We start from the raw sequence: 16442 nt of genomic DNA, 5'->3' as shown, positions 1-16442 counted from the left end.
TGCAGAGGAAATGTTTCCTTTTTTGATGAAAGTAAAAGAGTCAGAGTGACGCAAAAGGAGGTGTACGTGGACCGAGCTGTAACCAAGTTCTCCATGGAGATGAGGGCATCCCCAGCAATGTGGGGGTGGAGGAAGACAACAACCACTTATGATCATCAGAACCACTGGTACCGCTCCAACAGCCCACTGAGGGATACAAACAATGAGTCAGTTAAAACCGTACAAGTTGAATCCATCAAATATTGTCGTTAGAGCCTTTAGAAGTGGTGCGTCAGGGTAATATGCTAAAAATACTGTGGAGATGAAGATTTGGTTTCCAATTTAGTTACAACTTGCTCTTTTTTTAACAGTCCTCTGCTTTATGAAATATTTAAGTATATGCTCAGTGTTGATTCGCTTCACTGTCATTTTTGGAGCAATTGTTGGTGTTGCTGTTTATATGTTTTTGTGTTCTTAATCCAGGCATACTTCCCATCCCACAGTGAGTAAGAAGGGAAAAGCATGTCCAAAGTTCACTTGACATGACACTTTGGGAGTCACCAGGTCTTCATAGCACCCATTAAATACTCTCTGCACACAAAGCTTTTGAATGGGAGTGATGCCAGAAAATAAATAAATAAATAAAATTCATGTTTTAGTGCTGCACGCCTGGATTAAAGGAAAGGATGACAGGCATGAAGGAATGTTAAAGAGGTAGTGCAATCATCTGAGTTGTGCTGGAGGTGGGAAATTTTGCCAAATCATCAAATTACAAAATTTAGCAGGCTACAAAAATTAATAAAAAATAATAATAATAATAATTTAACATTAAACATTTTTATTCTATTTTTTAACAGAAATTATTTTCTCTGTATGCATCAACTTGTGAAATGCTACAGAAGAAGATTGGCACTATAGACTGAAGCCATAGCTTTATGACCTTCATGGCGAAAGGATTTATTGCGGGGTTACTTTTAGCTGCTGCTAATATCCCCAATAAAGGCTTTTTTTGTCTAAGTATCTTACTCAGTTGCACGTGAAGACTAGAGCAAGGTAATGTTTAATTCAACTATAAAACAGTAGGGATTGCTCCAAAACCACAAACCAAAGGCACCGCTGGGCCTAATTGTCGAAAAGGTTGTATTTCTCCATGTTTAAAAAAAAAAGGGGCACATGAGGTAAAACATGGATGAAAAGAACAATAAGTTCTGCCTTTTATCTTTGATGCTAAATGTTTTAACTACACTGTGACCTTTAAAAAGCATTAACTTCAAACTGAAAATAAAACCGTTCTCATTTGAGTGACTTTAATTGCTCAGAAGACTTTTTCACAAAACCACAAGATGCAAGTCGGACACACAACAATAGATTATCACACCAGTTTCGAAGCTGTGTGTGTGCGAACGAGCCACAAATAACTCACTAGGGTTGTGTGGGCAGCAGCAGAGAGAAGCTTACTGCACACTCCCACAGGATAAAACATCCTGCAGTCTTTGCCTCCCACCCTCACATCCACTTGTGCTATTTCCACAGTTTGAACGTCATTAGCACGGACCCCAGAGGCTAATATTGTGAGCTAATATCCCACTGGGCTAAATATACGTATCTTCCTTGCGATAAACTTCTGCAGAATTACTCACTCAAAAAAAATGTGCGAGTCCCTGGATGAAACTTGGATGAAGTATCACAATTTTCTTCTAATCTTTGTTTGGGGTTTTTTTTGTGGAAGCTGTTGTCAATAATGCTGTACGCTGGCCGCCCTGGTAGAGATATTTAATAAATCTTAATATAAATATTTGTCGCACCTTTTTAACAGTGAACTTGTGATTTTTTTTTTTTTTATCCTCCCATTATTATCCTGCTCACTGTTGTGGCGAGATAAACATAGATCCTTTCATAATCTCAATCCCAGTTATTTTAAGCTTGTTTATTATTGCTATGGTTGCAGATATGGAGCATTTTTGGCTGGTAACTATTCTTGGAGTTATTCCTTCACTTACAGTATCAAGACCACACACAAATCTAACTTACATGCACTGCAGGGTTTTCATGTCTTTCCCATTTTCCTATCCCAGAAAAACCTGAAATGATCAATTTCTAATTAAAAGTTCATTGAAAAAAAGATCAACTTTAAGTCAATAAGATGTATTGTCAGAAGATAATCAAACCGTTAGTGTAGTCTAATATTAAGAGATGAATTTATTTTAAGCCTACACACGTATATTTGCAAGGGGGCAAGAATTATAAAGGTTTCATAGTTTCCTCTTGGCGCTGCAGGTGTGAAATTTAATTTTATATATTATATAAACTTCATCACATATCAAGAAACATGTTAAAAATGTGAAAATACTTTTAAAAATATATTTTTCACTAATCCCATCATTTAAGGAAAGAAGATTACTCATTTTATCCACCAGTAAGATATCCTTAAGAGAACTGTATGTATGTTTATCTTTTAGAATTTGAAACTTGTACTTATTTCTTTAACTTTTTCTGACCATCAATAATAGGGTTGCAGCATTTCAGCATTTTGCGATGTCTCCATTAAGTAGACACCGATTGATTTTGTGATTACAGTATTGATATCCTTTGTGCGTAAGAGACCGTCATTCCCTTCTTATTTAAAAAATGAGTACAATGTTCTTGCTTAAGTCTGGTCGTGATATCCCCTTATAGAGTTCTTCTCCGTCTGCAAACACATTTCCTCCTACATCCTGTTTGTCAGTGAGGTGGAGGCTGGTGAGTATTCACGTAAATGAGAAATGTAGAATTCTGGTGCAAAATTGACGTAAGCCACAGATGGCTGTGTCTGTTGATCAGAGGACGCATTTAAGCTCCTGCCAAATCTGTTTGTTAACGAGAAAAGGAATCAGCCAGGTTATTTTCCTTGTCAAGTTATCCCTCCATCCATATTGCACAGCAACGTAAACCTGCCTCTAGGAGCTGGCAGAAGCAGGTACGACTCAGTCGGGTCTATCAGAAACCTGCATCAAATAAAATTTATAAAATACTAAAAGTGAAAATCATAAATGGGTCAAAGCATGCTCTTCAACCTTGCATGTTTTCTATGTTGCCCTGCTCAAAATGTAAATTTAAAACAGTCTGGTTATCAGTTCATTATGACAAGGCTTGTTTTTCATTTGTTTGAATGTCACGTTTCATGGTTTAGTCGCATTCGTTTTAAGGGTTTTGGTTTAATCTTCTTGCTGTTAAAGCAGGTAGATCAGTATTTAAGAGACAGTAATATGTATGACACATCTATATATTTATTCATAATTTCTTATTAAATTCATTTTCAGAGATGGTTTTCATAGCCTAAAAGAAGAAGAAAAAAAACAAGATCAACAATTTAGGACTCTGAGATCACTTTTTATGTGTTGATCAGGACATTACAAGGTGTATTGTTACATAAATATGATACTATAAGTCACACTTTTGCCAATATCTGGTCTTTTAACACATTCTCCATCCATGCATCTGTGTGTTCCTGTCATCTTCACCTTCCCACTTTTTAAGGTATCTTTGAAGAAACGAAGAGCCTTCCTGGGCCTCCTTTGTTCAATCTGTCTTTGTTCCTGGCTTCTCATTTGAAACATAATTACTTTTCTTCCTGAAGGAGAAACAATTGTTCATGCTGTGACTGCAGTAATCACTGCCCATGTTGCATTTCTTTATGAATATTTTCTGTAATTTCAAAGTCTATCGTTGCAGACACTGTCTGTCCAATTAACATTTTTGCTGCTGTGCAAAGAAATGCTTTAGGTGCTTTTCTCAGAATTGTTTCCTTTCTTCAAACCAACATCAGCTCTGTTAGCTACACATTCTGTTTTATATTTTATATTGAGCTCCTTAGTTTTTTTTTATAATGAAGAACTTTTGTTGCCTTCACTTTGTAAGAGAAAGACTAAAAATAAAGATGAACTAATAGACATCACCAAATATGGGAGTTTTTCCATGTCCAGTCATGGCTAAAACTGAGAGTAGAAGTCAGGGTTGTTAGCATCATGCACATAAATTCAAACCCATTTTTCTGGGTTGTCCTGCTCTTGTGCTCAGCTAGTCCTTTGTCCTTCTTGACATCATTTAGATGAAATCAGGATGTCTGAAGCCTCCCACAGTCAGTGAAGGAATCTCTCGACACCTTACGACTGCCGAGATAATGGGAAAGTCTTTGTGACTGCAACAGTTTTTTTGGATGTGTGAAGCTCTGCCGGCACCTCTCTTGTTCCATGCTGTAGTTGAACTGATTAGGATATTTTGAGGGTGGACGTTGCATCCCCTAGTAGGGCTTGCCTCAGTCTGTTAACACTCTCCCTTTCAGCAATGCGTGGGCTGGTGACAATACACGTAAACTGTGGTGCAAACGTGACGCAGGCCACAGATGGAACAGACTACTGATCAGAAGAAGCATTTCAGCTCCAGCCAGGATCTATGTGCCAAAAAGAAACATGTTCTTGTTTTGAAGAAAGAAAAAACTTGTCTTTTCCCCAGACTCTTCAGCATCCACACCCTCTTTAAGAACTTCTCAGATGTTGACATGAAAGCAATAGAAATAGCCACCTTATGTGCCAAATGGAAATATTGATGCAAGAGATTATGACAATATTGTGGGTGTGTGCTTATCCCCACTCCCCGATCTATTTTCATTTAAAATGTAGCTGGTAAAATACACATTGAACATGTCAGCTTTTTATTAGTTTAAATGAGGTCACCGACATAAAATTCACACCAAATGTCAGCAACAACCCAGATAACCTACACATACAAAGTAATTAAAGCAAATCAGTCTTCAGATTAAATTAATGGTTAAAAAAAAGAACATGTGTATAACAGAGAAAACACATTAAATGCAAAGAAATGAATGTGTAAAAAGACAAAGCCCAGAAACCACTATTTTAAACTTTTTTGCTATTTGTAAAGGAATCTGCTAGTTTAGGTTTGTCATTTCAAAGTATTGGAGTTTTATGGTTGTCAAAGCAAAGAGATTTTCCCAAAAATCTCCATATTGCAAAATATACAGTGATTACAGCTGCATTTCTAAACTTCTGAATGTACCAGCGTGAGCGCCGTTAGAGCCATAATCCAGAAGAACATCACAATGAACCAGACGTAAACAGGTGCCCCTCGTAACATTTCTGGTGCAGAGAAATGAAAATTTCGATCCAGAGTTGTCCAAAAACCAGACTTTCAGTTTGTGAGAGTCTTGAAATGAGCAGGTACAATTTTATCCATTGAAAATTACAAGTAATGCACTCGACACAAATTGCCTCTTTGCGCACCGTTGATGCAGATGCAAGACTGTTAGAAAAAAATCATGCCAACACTTGTTTTAAAGGTAGAAGCAGAAGATTTGGACAACATAAAAAAAAAACCCTGAGACAATAGTTCCAAACACAAACATGGGGACTATTATTTGGATTCAGATAAGACAGTAAAACTGTGCCAGAATGACCAAATCACATGACTGTGATCCGACTAAAAATGGAAAGAACTGAAGATCAGAGCGCATAGAAAAGAGCCCCAAACACAAACCTTTAAGATTTGAAGAATTTGTTTAGAAGACAAAGTGGGTCAAACTCACACATGAGTAATGAATGCACTAGTTTCTCCATAGAGCAGGCATCTTAAGGTGGGGGGAAAAAGCTCTTTCCCTGGAAGCATTTAATACATTTCTGTAAGTGGATTCAATGAATATCTTTTTTTATTTTATTGATAATTTCATTTGGGGACTAATTTGCCTTGATTTCTTTGCTTGTGTGAATTTTTGCTCTAATCTGGTCTGAACTTTAAAGACATTGCTCGTTTACAAGTACTTATATTACGGGGAACTGGTTGTAATTTTGTGTTATAAAGGGTCTTTACTGTATATTGCAGCTTAAAAACAATAAAGTACTTAAAAACCTCACTTGAAAGAAGGTAAAACTCTTGAGGCCTTCTTGGAGTTTAAGTGGTGAGGTGATGTTCCACCTATGAAAATGAGAACTCAAATAAAATACATATATATATAAAAAAAAAACATGGCACCAGCTTAGAAAAAGGTCACAATAAAATGTACAAGGACTAAAGTGCTTTTCCATTATCAGTAAATCTCATCAGCATCCGGAAGTGAATCAGTTCTTCCCCCTCTCTACTTGTTGGTTTAGTAGGTGGAGAGAGCCGACATCCATCCATCCAAACTGAGCAACCGGAGGCTTCGAGGGAACAGCTGCCAATTTGTTATTTCCAAATAAAGTTCATCTCAAGCTGCGGAGACATACCAAGAAAACACGAAGCAGTTCATAGCATCTTGATGCCCGTTTGTCTTGGATGGAGCCAACCCTGCCGCCATCTGGGGGATACACTCTCTCTCCCACAGGCTGTTTGTCAGAGACGTGTAGGTGGGTGTCGGTACTCAGCCAGAATGAACTCATGGAAATTTCGTCAAAGCACACGTGGCATTTGCCGCCAATGGCTCTGCTTAATCAGTTGGCAAAATGCCTTAATCACCCATTTGCTGATGTTTGTGGAGTGAGGTGAACATTCACACACAAAAAAATGTCTTGAGTGAAGTAATCAGTACATGACTTAATGTCTTTCTATTCACTGTGAATAGATAGAAGCACATCATTTGGACATCACCTCACACCAAAATGGAGTTTATTCATTGTAGTACTTTCAAGATTTAAAACACCAAGATATTTTACTGTGACATACATGAGATTGAACATGTCCAAGAGTTTAAAAAAAAAAAAAATTATTGTTGTGCAACAACAAATTACCGTTTTCCATTTCTGGGAGCCATGTTGGATGCTGAACTCCTTCCTGAGTTTCCCTGCTCTAATTTCAAATGAAGAATTCAACAGCCAAATACAAACATACATTTGGCCATTTTTTAATAATTTTTTTTTTTTAACCCAGTGAAAGTTGATTATTTATAACTAAGGTATTCCTCCTACATGAGGTAACGGGATAATTTTAACTCAAGTCTTTTGTAAAGGAGAAAAAATAAATTGTCTTTGATATATGTGCTTTATTTTTATAAAAACTGCTCAACATGGTAATTTTTCCAAAAACTATTTATTGAATATTCATTTTAATATTTCACAAGTACAAAAAAAGCACCGTCCTTGCTCCTTTTGTTCTGAAAACTAGTTCATATTTTCATATTGACCCAATTATTAAGCTGGCATTGATTTGTCATTCTAGACCAAGTGATGCACCAAAAAAAAAAAAAAAAATCGTTTCAAAGTTGAACCAGCATGATAAATTAATAAATGGGAGACTAGATTAACCGTTTTTTCAAATGAGTATCTTATTTGACTGTGCATGTTTGATATCCAAGGGATACGGATGAAATTTTAGAGGTCTGTGGTGATAACAGGAGTGATTCCATGGATGAGCAAAGCTGGGCCGAGGTTCCTACTCAACAAGTCCATTTGATGAAGATGGGCACACTAACGACTTGTGTCGGCTGGTGGGTGGGGCAGATACAGGAAACGTACAGCCGGCTTAGAAGAACCATGCTGACAAATCAGATTGTTCACAGCACTAACCTATTCATCTGTCAAATGATAAGTATTCGTAGGGAACATTTGGGTACCATCTTGATCCTCACCTTCTTGTCTTGACCTCACCTTACTTTTCTGTGAACAGCCTTCCCCTCCTGCCCTCGCTCCTTGTCTCTGCATCGCTACCACCTGGTCCCAAGCCACTGTATGGACCTGAGCTGACAGCCTAAGTTCCTTGAGCCTAGTCTCCTCATCTTCTGGCAGCGTACAGCCTGCCTCCACACATAGGAAGAGGCGAAGTTTTGCCCGTTTCCAGGCCCGCGTTTCATGAAGGACGCAGGCCAGCTGTATCAGGAACAGGGAGCAGATGTTTACATAACTGTGACTGTCTGGATGAAGAAGGTTCAGAGGCCACAAGTCAACAAATGGTCCGACTGAGCTTTGGGGGCCCAAGACATCCTCCCGACAGAACTGGTTGAAGTAACGAGCCAGAGCCACATTCTTTCCCATTTTAACAGCATCCGCAATAATAGGCACATTTGCCTCTTCCTGAAGATGTTTAGGTTATTCAGGTCTCTGTACATTTGGGAAGAAAATGGGGTTCTCAGCTCAGAGTCTGCTGCTGAATCGGAGTCTGCAGCTGAATCAGAGCTTATTGATGGGAGAATATGACTGGCGAGGCCATCTTCAGGTGTGCGGTCATCATAAAAACCCAGCACAAGAGTGTTTGGTCTCATCCCACCTAAAGCCAGCAGATGTGTTAGCCCAATACTCAACAAATGTCAAAGACTTTGAAAATAGAGTGGCTTGATCTTACCAAAGCCTGAGATGAAGAGCAGATTTTGAACTCCATGCCGAACCGAGTCAGCCGGAGTTGGGTTCACAAACGCCTTGATTTCTAAATGATCCACCAAAGACAGCCAGGAATCATAACAGCTCTGCAGGAGATCGGTTGGCAAACCATCTGCACAATTACAAAAGACACAAATGATGGAAGCATAATGACAGACCTTTAATTACCGGCAAGATATGCGTGTGTTCAATCTGCGTTAGAAGTTACTCTAAATGACACAATCATGTTTTGATTGTGGTGGTTGGAGTACCAAAAAATTGGATGTGGTACAGTTTGCATCATTGCAGTGGCGTAACAAATGAGGTATACAAGAATATAATTTTATAACATGATTGTAGTTTTCTAGTCTCAGCAGGAAAAGATACCATGGTAACAATTATATCTAGGAACAGAAAGACCCAAAGATGATTTGGTACCCGTCTCAAACTGATCCGTCTTTCATGCCGACATTGTTAATCACATGGAATTATTGATATTGGCACCCAGCATTTTATTGATGAAAGCACCAACTTAGCTAATGTAGCTTATAGAAGCAAGTAATTTGAGAAAGTCTATATTTTTCTATCCTAAACAGATGATGAATTACAGAAGTCACTCCAAACCCAAGCCATACTTTTGTGAATTTAGATGTATACCAACTCATTAATGCCAAATCTGCTGAAGTAATCTTCTAAACAAGACACCTGAAAGTCAGTTTTACTTGACCATAATTACCACTGGTATGTAGTAAAACAATATTACTGCAAGTGTGAAGTATCCAAGTGCTGTAGCTTTTTGATAAACGCTTACCAAGCAGTCCAAGCTCCACATGTCCCAGGACATACAAGCCGCTTTTCTTCAGGTCGTTTAAAGTCATAAGACTCGTACAGGTGCGAGGGTTTGCGACCATCAACACCTGTGGCCTCCAGAACTTCATATGGTCCTTCCGCACATCCAGAAGCAACAAGTACTTGCGAACCTAAAAAAACAAAAAAAACAAAAAAACAATTTACCTTAATGTTTACATTAACTTGGTCTTGAAAAATGATGTACACTCCGTAAACTTTCAAATTTTGTTAAGTTACAAAGCTCAATCTATTCTGTTAGGATTTTTTTTAATGACCATACAAGAAAAAGTAGCACTCTGTTGTGAAGTGGAAGAAACGGGCTTTTAAAAAATTAGCACAGATATTTGAATGCAGCATGTCTTCGTGTTCAATCAAGACCACCAACTCCGCATGTCTACAGAGTTAAGTTTTTAACTAATTCTTTGGAAAACACTGTAGTTCAAACTAAGACGCAATGGAAAGTCATCTTGCTACAAATTCTTAATTAGCTTTACACCTAGACATTGACTAGGCCATTTTACCAGGTAAACACACTTTGACCAAAGTCAATCCTTTATGGTTAGCATGATAGTTCTGCTTGAAAGTGAACTTTCACCTCAGTCAATTATTTTAAAAGCCCTAGCAGGTTTTCAGGCATTAACCAGTTTCCCCATCAAAATTGATCCGTTTTTTTTTTTAAATGAGGGGAACATCTCAGCATGATGCTACCAACAATGTTTCACCATGGGTATGGTGTCCTCAGTGAGGTACAGTGTTGGCATTATGCCACAGTTTTGCCCACAGCCCAAAAAGTCTAAAATTTGGTCTCATCTGACCAGTGAATGCTTGTAGTATCCCCTCATAACAAAAAGGACCACTTCTTCATTACACAATTATACTGAACTTTGTGTTAGAGCATAAAATCCAAGTGAAATGCATAGAAACTTATGGTTTAATGCATTACTAACGTATAGTAGGAGCCATTGACAGATACCTGATGGAAGATGAGAGCTTGACTGATGTAGCCCCAGTTGCTGATGGGCCCCAGAGAGTGTATGAGCACCCAGAGGAGCAGCATAAATCCTATGCTGATAAAAGTATGAATGGAGCTAATAACATCATAACCAGGCAGCCAAAGAGGCCCAGAGTGCAGGTGTGCCATGTGAAACAACGGAAAGATTGTCTAAAAAAAAAAAACAAAAAAAAAAACACTTGATACACTGTTCAGGCAGGTAAATCTCAAAACGGATAAATTCCTACAGCCTCCCAGTGCCAGTACCTGAAATTTGGTGCAGATGCCCATTCAAGTGCCAATCAGGCCAGATTTACAGAAGCGTACACCAACAAGATCAGGATGGAGACAATGCCAGCTATGGTGTTCAATTTGTCAGCAAATAGCACCATCTAGTGGAGTGAACACACAACTTCAGTTTATGCAATATCTTCAGAATTGCCGGAAAATATAACTATAGTATGACAGCTTAATATTAAGACATTTGCTTAAATGAAACTGAAGATGATGCAAGCATTTAGTTTTCTCTTGGAGTGGTTAGATAAGATTAGTCATTTCAGATCTGAAATAATGTTTCATGTTTACTTCAAGATAGCCACCACCAAACTACCAAATCCATCGTTTCAATCATCCAATACAAACTTTTACCCGATGCTCTGAAACACATTTCCAGCCTTTTATAGTTAAACTTTTTGAAGTACTTCATAAGAGTACATAAGTTATTTCATCACAACAAGACAATTGCCAATACTACTCATCATATTTGAACTGCCTTGTTGCTGATAAAGTGCTATATAAACAAAACATATTCTTCTACTTATCCAATTCACTGAACTCGGGTATTCAAATTACCTGAAAGGTAAAGGAATTAGACCGGAGGATACTTACTTATACTCATCTACCAACCCTGAATAGGAGTAACTAGTTTATTTACTTTGGATCAACATTAATTTTTTCTTCTTTTGCTCCATTTTGGTTTGTTATTTTGTTTGCATTTCCTTTTAATTCCTGTACAGCACTTTGTATTGCCTTGTTGCTGAAAATGTGCTTTATAAATAAAATTACCTTTATGTCGATTGCCATGTGTGTATATATATAATCCTGCACAAAGCCATGCAGACTCCTCCTATAAATATTTATAAAAGAAGGAGTCACTTTCTGAAACTGAATTCTAATGTGGTGTTGAGACATGATGCACAAATCCAGTAAGTTTAGAAATGTCCTTCCTACCAAATATTCTACAGCCAAGTGTTAACAAAATGGAGGCAACTGGGAATGACGGCAACTCAGTCATGTAGTGACAGGCCAACACAATCACAGAGTGGGGTCTGTGATATGCATTTTTTTCAAAGGTTAGAAATCCCTGTTGTCCTTCGACAGATGGCAAGAACCATGAAAACAGTTAAGAGGCCCTACCATCTGCCACAAACACACAAAAAGTAGGGTCATATGAGGGGTGGCCAATTCTTTAAAAACTTGTGTACTCCATGCTATAGGTGTAGGAGACAATTCACACAATTCTCAATAAGCAAAAATGTTCCCTTAAAGTAGAGATGTCCACCTCTCTGTTAGGAACAACAATATGGATTGGCAAATGGGATTCATTCTTAAACCATTACCCCATAAACTAAAGATTTACCTGTACAAGAAACCAGGAGATCAGTACAGAAACCCAGGGGTTTCCACTGCGAGATGTTATCCTCGCCAGCGCCAAGACGCCACCTGTACAAATGTGGGACATTAGGAAAATCTCTCATATTGCTCATCATCTAAAAAATCACAAACAACTGAGTCATCGTGCACTCGTGAAGCTGAACAAACAATGGAAAAGGTTTTTTCATTCTAAGTGAACAGAGCAAGCCATCTGTTGACAAACGATTCCTTCCTCATTAAAATGCCTGCACCATGAAAAATCAGTAACAAGTGACATTTTGTCACAATAAGGAGCAATGCCAATTTTAAACAGATGGATGAATATTAAAATGCTTAGACAAGCACACACGAGAAGCTTAATTAGATAAACTAAATGATCAGAGCAGAATCAGCCTGCTTTAATCACCTCATTTTATCTACATGAGCTCAGTTTATTCATTCATTTCTACCACTTGCGGATTATTTTAATACACGTATACAGTAAATAAATCAGGACATAACATCTTACTTGTTAAGATGTTATATCCTGTGTATAATAAGACTCTTTAAAGGTCCAAAAATGTGGTTGATAAACTCTGCGAACAGCAGAACACGTTTCATATTCTCACCCAGCAAGTTATCTTTGGCCAGAGCATACAGGATCCTGGAAGCTCCTATTAGGTTACTCATTGCAGCAGACATGGCGGAGGAGTAGATACCAACTGTCACCATGGGAGACCATACATTGATGTCCTCCAGAAAACTGTAGTCTCTCTGGAGAAGGTAGCTACACACAATCCAAAAAAAATATAAGCAGTAACATTTTTGGTTGATCTTATTCGACTATAATTAACCAAAACAATGTATTTTTTGCAAGTTATTCCATTTTTAGGAATATTTTGCAGCTTTGTGTGTAAATTTTCTCTAACCGTTCACAGGATGCTGCAGTCAGCAGACTGTATGCAATGAAGATTGTAAGAACAGCTGCAAGTGTTCCTCTTGTCATGGAGTAGCTGGGTTGTTTTTTTTAGATCACCTAATAACACACAGCAAAGGCTTTCTAGAAAGTAAACAAGTTCACCACCATTTTGCAACAGTTTGGTTTTCACAAAATTGGCATACATCTTAAAAACCCTTTATTGTCTGGACTAAAACTGTATAAAGAATGTTTCATGCGTACATTTATAAAGGTATGCATTTTATGCACACAAACATACTGTGCAGGATTTTTTGGTCTCATTGCTTTACATTTCATTTGCAAGAGCACATTTTTAAGGTTAATATTGACATAAACGTTGTTCCATAGAATGCCTCTTTTCACCCCCCAAAAAAGTGCATTTGAATTTTTTCCCCGTCCCGCATAATTTTCACTTGCATTTCTTTATTGTAGCCATTTTGTTTTGATATTTTTAAGAAGCATCTTCCTGCTCATCTACCATGTTAAAAATGGCAACAACAAATTTATTTTATGAATTGTTTAGACATTAAAATTACCCATCAACTTCTGAAATGTGATCTGGAATTTCATTGGGGCACAACACATGTATCCTGGGATAAATGCAACAGGAGCAGTGTTAAGATAATTGTCAAAATGGGAGATGGGTGTTAAATTAAATACTTCATTTGGGACTGCGAGTGTCTCCTTAATTTCCAACTCGTTTCATGAGGAAATAAGCTCCCATTTCACTGATTAATAGGCACCAATCAAAGAACCACAGGTAATTATTCTCTAAATACTGAGCCTGAAGGACATTGAAAATCCTCAGTTGTGTGGTTTAGATCTTCAGCTTTCAAGTCTAATCAGTGAGAACATTTTGAGTGGACCAAGAAGTTCTGGATAAATGTATAAATGAGTGTTTAACTAAAACTGCCTGACAAAAAAAAATTACAGTAGCTTCATTTTTCAGCTAAAGTGTCAAAAACAATTCAAAAGAAAATAAAGCTTTGTCATAAAAGTGGCATCCAATTCCTGCACTGGAGCCACTTTATATTTTTTAAAACATGAAATCCGGCCGCTGTGAAAGACTATTTTTTGAGAGGAGGCGTCTGGTCTTTTAAATAGCACAATACCGGACATGTTGGATCCTGCTATGATTCCAGTGAAGCCATTGAACAAGACTGCAAACACATCATGCCACCAGTGGTGTAGTCAACCATGTAGCTTTAATACAGCTTTTCCATGTCCCAACAATCCGGTAAGGCGTGTCCTCTGCTTTTCTAACAAAGCGTAGAATAGCCTCTGAAATGTACCATCTGTATTTGTTTTCCCTTTGTGGCAGATTCGTTTCCACTGCATTTTAATGAAATTGTCACAAGTCAGTTCCTGATTTTAAGGCTTCTCTTTTTTTTTAAAGCAGAGATGCAGACGTTTTACTACGCAATGAACTGTGGTTGATGTTAAGCACAAGAATAAGAGCTTTCTGCTCCTTTTTCCTGCAATTTTGAAATTAAAAGACAAAAAAAAGGTACCAGTTGAACAGGGATTCAACTGGTACCTGCAATTTTGAAATTAAAAGACAAAAAAAAGGTACCAGTTGAACTGGGATTAGTGCAGCAGAAAAACCACCACAACACAATGGAGCTGTTACATCAGACGGGCAACATATTGAGTTAGCATTTTTTTTCTCATCACCATCATTACCCCCTTTAATAAACGTATTGTTTATATGCACCATACAAATAAATTACAAACCTCACATATCTCAATGGTTCATGTAAAGAAAATAAAAAAATCTTACCAAACAGACTACAACACAGAAAGAGGAGGATAGTGCAGCAACACAGGCACGACCAGTATCCTGATGGCAATAGTCGGTGAGAACCCGTAAACACAGCGATCGCTAAAAAACAGTGAGAGAAGGCTTTAAGTACATGCAACACATCAAGAATGTCTCAAAATGTTAAATTAACTTTACCTTCTGGTATTCCAAAGGTAGACATGATGACCTCCACCAAACCCAAAACACAGAGAGTGCAGCCACAGATATTAGCAAAAAAAAAAAACATGATGCCAATACTGCCACCGAACTCGGGACACAAGGCTCCACTAATCATGGCTGGGATTAAAATTAAGGATTTTTTTTGTTCACAGAAAGCCTTACCTCTCAAATGACAAAAATTATCCAGTGATTCAAACTGTTTAACACTTTAAATTAAACTGTTCTGAACAGAAAAAAACAAAGCAAGGATACTTTATCGCCTCTTAAAGCCTGATACTAACGCCCAAGTGAGGTTTTAAAACTACAGCAGTCAACTGTGCCAGCTTTAAAAAGGATACAGTAGGCACCACCAGCCTCAAAAGCCCCATTAGTGGAGATGGCACAAATGGACAGAAGAGTCATTGTGATGATAAAGTAGGCCACCACGAACATGGTGACGGAATGGTATAGACCTGCCTGACCCACAACAAAACCTGCAAAAAGTAAAAGGTCATACATTTCTCTCAAAGGATAAACCAAACTATTGGCAAAGGGGTCCATTTAATTTAGAAAAAAGTTTGTGTCTTCTGTTTAATATCTGCTTTTTTGCATAAATGAATGAATCCAAGCGCAATAAAATTTATAAAATGTGGGATATAAAAGGTGTGTTAAGCAGAAAATGCAAAAGCTGAAAATTACACCAAGTTTGGGTTCTTCTAATGCCATGCAACTGTCCTAAGAAAACATTAAGGAAATAAACTGATGTTTATCTTGGACTGCAACATTCTTAAGAGTCCAAATATTTTCACGTAAAATCATATAGGAAACAACTGAAAATGGCTGGAACCATTTGGTCATTTTTAACCCATTATGCGACAGTGCACCGATACAAGTGGGAGTAAAATACAGTAAGGAGCTTGAACTCCTGGTCGTTCTGGAAAATATTGACAAATTAAATACATCAATATCACGCCTTCATTGGTTTAATAATAGCGCGCCGAGACTCACCAATTCGCAGGAACGCTACGACGCTGAACATGGACAGTAAAGTCGGTACGACCACTTCAAATATCACCCCCAGCTTGGGGGCCGCGGACCGTGACGCTTCATTAGCCGACTGCCGCCCGACCTCATCGGTTCTATTCCCGGGGATGGGTGCCGAGCTGGTGGTCAGACGGTAATGTAGTAAAGGAGTTCTCTCTGCCATTTTGTCTACGTTTCATTAGTTATTGATTACTGCAGAATACATTTAAAAGAAGCACCCCAAACCAAACTTATCACAGCTTTGTTCAAAGTGTCTGATAGTCTAACATGTCCATATAAACTGCTGACTCGTCCGAAACATCCACAGGACGAACCCAACCGCGTCACTTTCCACCTGTATGTAATTACACCTTGCTAATTAAGAGTGGCGCAATTTCCTCTAACTGTATTTATCCAATCAAGTGCCGGTTGGCATTGATTACGTTTTAGCCAGAAGTAATGGCCCTGTACATATAAATCTATATATGTTTATTAGAAAACTGATTAATTTGAATTGTTAATACAGCTTGCCAAACTTGTGTAATTGTGGCACTTAATGTCCAAACTGTTAATACAAAATTGGACACATTAAGTCAATAGGCCAACACATGCAAGTAGACTTATCAGGATTCTCTCTGCATAAAAATATCCACTGCAATCTCCTTCTTGTTAAGGAAGGACGGAGTTTTGAGTCACAAAACATTCCCAAAAGCATTGTAAGGATTTTTGAGA

The 16442-nt window shown here is 37.9% G+C and overlaps 1 pseudogene; it reads right to left on the bottom strand.

Annotated features, from left to right (window-relative positions):
- Window positions 1–6593: 6593 nt before the first annotated feature.
- LOC103130364 (solute carrier family 12 member 9-like) lies at window positions 6594–16212 on the bottom strand (annotated as a pseudogene).
- Window positions 16213–16442: the final 230 nt, after the last annotated feature.

The sequence above is a fragment of the Poecilia formosa genome, unplaced genomic scaffold, assembly GCF_000485575.1.
Source record: "Poecilia formosa unplaced genomic scaffold, Poecilia_formosa-5.1.2 Scaffold627, whole genome shotgun sequence".
NCBI classification, from domain to species: Eukaryota; Metazoa; Chordata; class Actinopteri; order Cyprinodontiformes; family Poeciliidae; genus Poecilia; species Poecilia formosa.
Note: the sequence above shows the minus strand (reverse complement) of the source record. Positions and strands in the feature narration are given on the sequence as shown.